General features: G+C 65.7%; 1 protein-coding gene across 7 annotated transcripts in view; it reads left to right on the top strand.

Moving 5' to 3' along the window:
• The first annotated feature begins 1608 nt into the window (after nucleotides 1-1608).
• ACSF3 (acyl-CoA synthetase family member 3) overlaps nucleotides 1609-6000 on the top strand; it is a 48613-nt gene continuing 44221 nt past the window's right edge. For 2 of the 7 annotated variants that reach the window (XR_014305707.1, XM_082711479.1), the window contains exon 1: nucleotides 1616-1666. The gene's annotated coding sequence lies outside the window, so the exon portion shown is untranslated. Of the gene's footprint in view, nucleotides 1807-2141; nucleotides 4870-6000 lie in introns of those variants that run through there. The other 5 variants (XM_082711481.1, XM_082711482.1, XM_082711478.1 and 2 more) reach the window with 5 other exon arrangements.

Here is a 6000-nt window from a genome sequence, read left to right as displayed (position 1 = left end):
ACACGGGGGCATCTGCACACCTGGCCTTGTGAACTGCTTCAAGGCCAAGGGGAGGCCGTGGAAACACTGAGGGGCCATGAGGATTTACTGTGCCTGGTGGACACCCTCCTTCGGGGGTCCTCTTGGTGCACTTGGGGTCCAGAGGCAGGAACACAGCCCCCGTGGCCATGCTGGGCAGGTGCTCCCGCTGGCTCAGAGCCAGCAAATTTACATGACGTGCTTCCTTGTTCCCACCCCCCTTTAAGATGATTTTATAGTGGAAAAAAAAAAAGATTTTATCACAGCTACACCCGGTTGGAGGGACCCCCCTCCCCTTTCTGCCCACAGAGGTGGTGCTGCTTCCCTCCTGCACCGCCTCCACCCCCGGCCCGTCCCTGTGGCTGCTGTGGTGGACACACCGCACTCTCTCTCCTTCCTGTATCCCATCCCTCCTTCGGAGGCTCGGCCACAGACTTGGTTAGGTCAACGTTCGCAGGGAGTGGACACCTTGTAGATGTGTCCACGGCTGTGTCTGTAAGTGCTGCGGAACGGCCCTCCAGGATACCATGATCTCTGCCTCCGCTGTGTCTTCCCGTGTTCTCTGTACGGTCACCCTTTCTCCGGATCCCTTTCCTGTGTGACTGTCCCTCTCTACGCGCAAACTCTCCCTCCCTTGTTCCGATCTCTCAAAGGCGCACAGGCACCAGATAACCTGCCGGGGTCACCTTCCCCCGGGATGGGCGCGCCCACCTGTCCGGAGGGGTCCCCGCGAGGCGTGGGAGCGGACGGATGCTGGGATCTGACTCCGGCGTCCACGGGAGCGGGCTGCAGGGGCGCAGCGGGGCTTTCTCAGGCCCCTGGCGTGAAGCCGGGGTGTCCGGGGCGCCGGGGGTGCTAGCTCGGGGGGGGGGGGGGGAGCGGGATGGGCCGGGGGCTGGGAAGCGCGGAGGCGGCGTCCCGCGGGCTCCAGTCTGCGGGAACCCACAGCCCCGCAAGCTGCAGACCAGGCCCGCGTCCCGTGGGCTGAGGACGGCTCCGGGTCCGCGGCCTGGCTGGGTCCTCGCAGCCAGAGGGCGAGGGAGCTCCCTGGGGCCTGCTGTCGGGGGGGGAAGGTCCGTGCCAAAGGTCCACCTGCTGAGCGCCCGGAGTCCCTCGGCCTTCTGCGCCCTGGTCCGCGCCGCGGGGCCGTCGGGTCGCAGCCCGCGTTCTCGGGGCGCCCGCGTTCGGTGCCGGTCCGCGCGGGCGAGTGGGCAGTTCGGGTCGGCCTCGTCGGCCGCGGCCAGCCCGGGTCAGCCCGCTCCGCCGCACGCGGGGGCAGCTGCGCCCCCGACCCCCGACCCCCCGGGCGCCCTCCCGCCCTCCGCCCCGGCCCGACCCGCCCTCCCTCTCCCTGCCCCCCGCGTCCGGAGGGTGGGCCCCAGGGCAGCGCCGTCCTCGCGGGAACCCCGCACGCCGGAGGGACCTGGGCCGTCGGGCTGGACACGGCCTCGCGCGGACGCGGCCGCCGACCCCACCGCAGCCCCCGGCCCGGCCCGGCCCGGCCCGGCCGCGCCCGGAACCCGCCTCCGAGGGGCCGCAGGCGCCGGGGGACGCGCTCGGGCGCCGGACGCGGTGGGTGCGCGCGCAGCTTCCGGTTCCGGCCGCGGACCGGCGCGAGGAGACGCGGGCGGAGGCGGCGCGCGCCGAGGTAGAGCCGCCCCCGGGTGTCCCCGCGCGAGGCTCCGCGTCCCGCCCGCCCGCGTGGCCGCAGGGGGGAGCGCGGGGACCCGCCCGAGGCGCGGCTCCGGGGGCCGTGGGGGCGCGGGCGGGCGGGCGGCCTCGGCCCCGGTGAGCGGAGCTTCCGGTGCGGCGCGACGTCGGTTCTGCCGCGGGGTCCGGCGTCTCCTGCGGTCGGTCTGCGGCCGCGGGCCCCGGGAGGCGGCTGCGCGTTACCCGCGGCGCTGCGGGTCGGGCGGCTCCGCCGTCGGGTGCGCCGGCCCGGCCGGAACCGCACCGCTCGGGAACGCAGGTGTCCCCCTCCGGACGCGGTCTCTGCCGGGGCCGCTGCCCTGCCCCGGGCCGCCCTGCCCCGGCCGTGGGGCAGGCCTTGTCCTGACAGGGCGGGGAGGCCGAAGGGAAGAGCCGAGGCGGGGTGGGCGCCGCGTCTGAGTCCGCGGGGAGCGCGCCGGGTCCCGGAGGCTTCCGCGAGGCGCCCGTGCCCTGGCGGGGTGCCGGGGGTCAGGCTGCCCGGTCGGCCGCGTCTCTGGCCAGGCTCCTGCGGAATCCGAGAGCCGCGTGTCCCCCTCTGGCCCAGCTGCCCGGCGCGCAGGTTTTGTGCTCGGGTCGGTGAGGCCGGGCAGCGCGACAGGGAGAGCCCGTGGCCTGACGGCGCGTCCTTCGTGGCCATTCCCTCCAGGCCGTGCCGCTGGGAGCCGCGGGGACCCCCTGACCACAGGAGCCCCGTGGTCGGCTGGTGGGGCCCTCCTGAGGGGGGTCTCCTGGTCTTTCTGGACCTGGAGGTGTTGGCCAGGGAGACACCCTGTCCTCTGCCCTCCAGAGGTTGGTACTTGTGCCTGTTCAAGCTAAAATGAAGGTGTAGCTCTGTTCTGTGTGTGAAGGAGCGAGTTCTGGGTCACAAACCTGAGCGACTTGAAGCTGTTTTGAAGGGAGGGCCCCATGCCCCCACATGTTTGCTGGAGAATAGGTTAGGGCAGCCTCTTGGCAGGGGACTCTGGCCATTTACCCAAATTAAGTTACTTTTGTTGTGAGGCTCCGGGTGAGCACTGGGAGGGCCTCTTCTGGACATCCGCTCCGGGAACTACCCACTGTGAGCTCAGCGTCCCCGCATTGGCTCAGAGGCCCTTTCCTGCCCCAGCCCCCAGCGGCAGCTCCGCTGCCCCTCTCAGGAGGGCGTACCTGCAGCGACCCGCTCCTGGCCGGGTCCCTCCAACAGATGGCCGCAAGCGTGTGTGCGTGTGCCTAGTGTGTGTCCGCGGGATGGACGTCACTGGCCACACGAACGTCTGTGAACCAGGAGTCCTAGCCAAGAGGACGCTGCTGTTCTCTCCGGGTGTCTGCTGCTACCATCTGAGAAATCGGAGAGCGACAGGTACTTACAAGCCTGGAGATCCACCATCCAGAGCAAATTTTTTTTTTTTTTTTTTTTTTTTTTTTTGTGCGAGAGAAAATACTAATACTGAAGCTCAAGCATCTCCAGTTTTAAGAAACGAGTGACATTTATTAGGCTTTTAAAAAATCAGATTACAAAGGTCGTACATGTTCATTTCCGAAAAACTGGAGAAAACGGGGAAGTGCTGAGAAATCACAGACATCCCCTGCACCCCTGTAACTTACGAACACGGGTTTACCTGCCCGTGGCTGGTACTCTTGCAGGACACGGCCTGGCAGCCGGCTCGTGCCCTCCCTGGCTGACCTCCATAGACCCCATCTGGACCCTTTGGTTTAGAACCAGTTCTCAGTATCATAAATAGTGCTGCCGTGAACCTCCTCTCAGTGCATCTCTGACTGTTTTCTGAGGGTACATCTTAGGGAGCAAAGGGCTTGTATTTTCTGAGGTTTTTTAGTTTTGTCTTATCTTGGAAGTGACACTGAATTACCCTTTGGGAGGGCCGAGTTGGTGCCCTAGCCAGAGGGCCCCCCCGCCCCCGGTCCTGGGGGCAGCCTGGCTGCCAAGACCTCTTGAGTCACTCAGGTGTCAGCCTCTCCGGGCAGCTCCCCATCATGGACACTCCTTGCTGCTTGTCCTACGGCCGAATGGGAGTGTGGGGGGACCCGCCAGGCCTGGACTTGGATCGCCAGTTCTCCCGTTATTTTGTGGTCTAGGGCAGGGGACTTTCCCTTTTGGGTTCTCTGGCGGTTGTTGCTGTGACCGCCTCTCGCGGCGTCCACCCCCAGCCCTGCTTGTGGAGTCGGCCGAGGCCCCACAAGGGAGGAAGATGGGCGCAGCCCTGTTTTCCAGTTCTGTGTCGCCAGCGCCGGGCCCCAGCTTCTCATGGCCGCCGTCTGGCTCGGGATGGTGCTGCTTCTCGGGCCCCGGTGGACGCAGGCAGCTTGCTCCCTCTCCCAGTGAGGGAGGCAGGAGGTGCCTGTGCGTTGAGATCCTGGAGGGGAACCCTCCCTCTCCCGGGGAGACCGGGACTGGGCACCCCCTCTCCCAGGAGAGGGCTGGGAGAAGCAGCTTTTCTAGCTGCCGGGGTGCCCTGCTCCTTAGCACCCCAGAGGACACTGTCCCCTCCACCGCACACTCCGGGACATCTCCAGTGTACTCTCCCCGACAAGAATCCGGCCAGAGAGGCTGGGTAGCAGGTTTTCTAGTTGCACACTCTGTTTTGTTTTCCCCACTGTCTGTAGGGGAACAGGAGGGTCTGCAGGAAGTGAGGGACAGGAAACCCGTCAGGCTACGCTGCTTTGCCCCTCGCCAGCTCTCTTTCTTCCGGAAACTGGCATGTCCGACGCACTCATGGCATTACTGATTCCTGACCACGTGTCAGGTTTCTTGATGCTAGCAGAAGTCCGGAGATGTGGAACCAGCCCCCAGTTCACCTCTGAACCCTGTGTGGGGGCGGGACAGGGCACAGAGAAGGGGTAGGACACCGCGGCTCTGGAAGACCCCCTCCCTCATCTGGGAGTGGCGTGGCTCTGGCGCATCTGAGGGCTCGCCATCCGGTGGGGGCTGTGGGGCGTTGATGAATATTTGCCCAGCACCTTGGAGCAAGGAGCCGCCACTGAGAGGGTCTTCGGAGGTCCGCGGGGCCTGCTGCGGCGTGGCTGGCCTGCACAGAGACTGTGCGGAGCCCCAGCTGCCCCAGAACCAGCGTGCTGAGCGGCTCGAGTTCAAGGCATCACCCTGTTCCGGCAACTCTCCCTGCCCTGGAGCGTGTGTCCAGTTAGGTAATTACAGAGTGTTGTGTATAATCTGTTGTTAAGAACGGAGAACAAAACTGTTTGGTACGCATAACAAACAATAACACACAAGTTTCTGGGAGAGACAAGCGTGGCTCTCTGGGGGAGAGAGCGTGCGGAGCTGGGCAGCGCAGGAGACGGAGCCTGCGCCGGAGGGAGGCAGCGGGGGAGCCTGGCCCCTGCCTGCCCTGGGCTTTCCTAAGCACCTCTGTGCTGCTGGGCCTGCCGCGGAGGGGACAACACTTCCAGCTTCTGTTCCGCCGTTCACGGCTGGCAGGTGTCCTGTTGGCCGGTGGCATTCAGAGGCGCTGTCTGGGGTCCCCGGGGCCTCGCTGCCCGTGGGAGCGGTGGGTGTGCCGTCGCGAGCTGCCGGGGCTGCCGGCTCTGGTGTGCTCGGCCGGGGGAGGAAGCCCCAGGCTGGGCTCCGTCTGTGCCCACCTGCTGGCTGAGCAGTTTTGAATTTTCTTTTGCGTGAGCTAGGGTCAGAGGTGGTCTCCTTGTTGACTGAACAGGGTGGTTGAAGGTCAGGTTGAGAGGCACAAACACGGCCGAGTGTGGGAGGGGCATCTCACTTGCCGTGTCAGATGGTGCGCATTAGAAATCCCTGGGGAACACGTCAGCCCAGAAAGGGGCTGAGGCCAGGGGCTGAACCCAGGGAGGGAGACGCGGTGACCCCGCGCCAGAGGCAACGGTGGGGAAGCGTGAGCAGACCAGAGCGGACGGTAGTTGCCGACCTTACCCTGGCTCTGGGAAGGAGTCTTCCAGTTCTGCTGGAGGCAGGGTCCAGCGTGTCTGTGGCCCCGACTCTGGAATGGAGCTGTGCCTGCAGAAGCAATGGGGGAAGCGTGCGTCTGTTCTGTTAGGTGCCGACGCCCGTGGCTGTTCCTGTGAGGTGCTGTCCCCACGCAGGACATGGGCGCAGAGCCACACCAGCCTGCAAAGGCCAGAGCTTCCGACCCACTGCAGGAGGCTGCCTGGCCCTGCCTGGCTCTCTCTTGCCTTGGCACTCAGGACATTGCCTTCGGACGCCGGCTGGCCACGGCCCCTTTCAGCAGGCTCTTCCTCCTGGCCGGCCGCACTGGGCAGTTATTTTAATATTAGTAGTTAGACTAGCAGGGG

This window comes from Mustela nivalis (genome assembly GCF_964662115.1).
Source record: "Mustela nivalis genome assembly, chromosome: 18".
Classification (NCBI taxonomy): domain Eukaryota; kingdom Metazoa; phylum Chordata; class Mammalia; order Carnivora; family Mustelidae; genus Mustela; species Mustela nivalis.
This window is presented reverse-complemented; position numbering and strand designations above follow the sequence as displayed.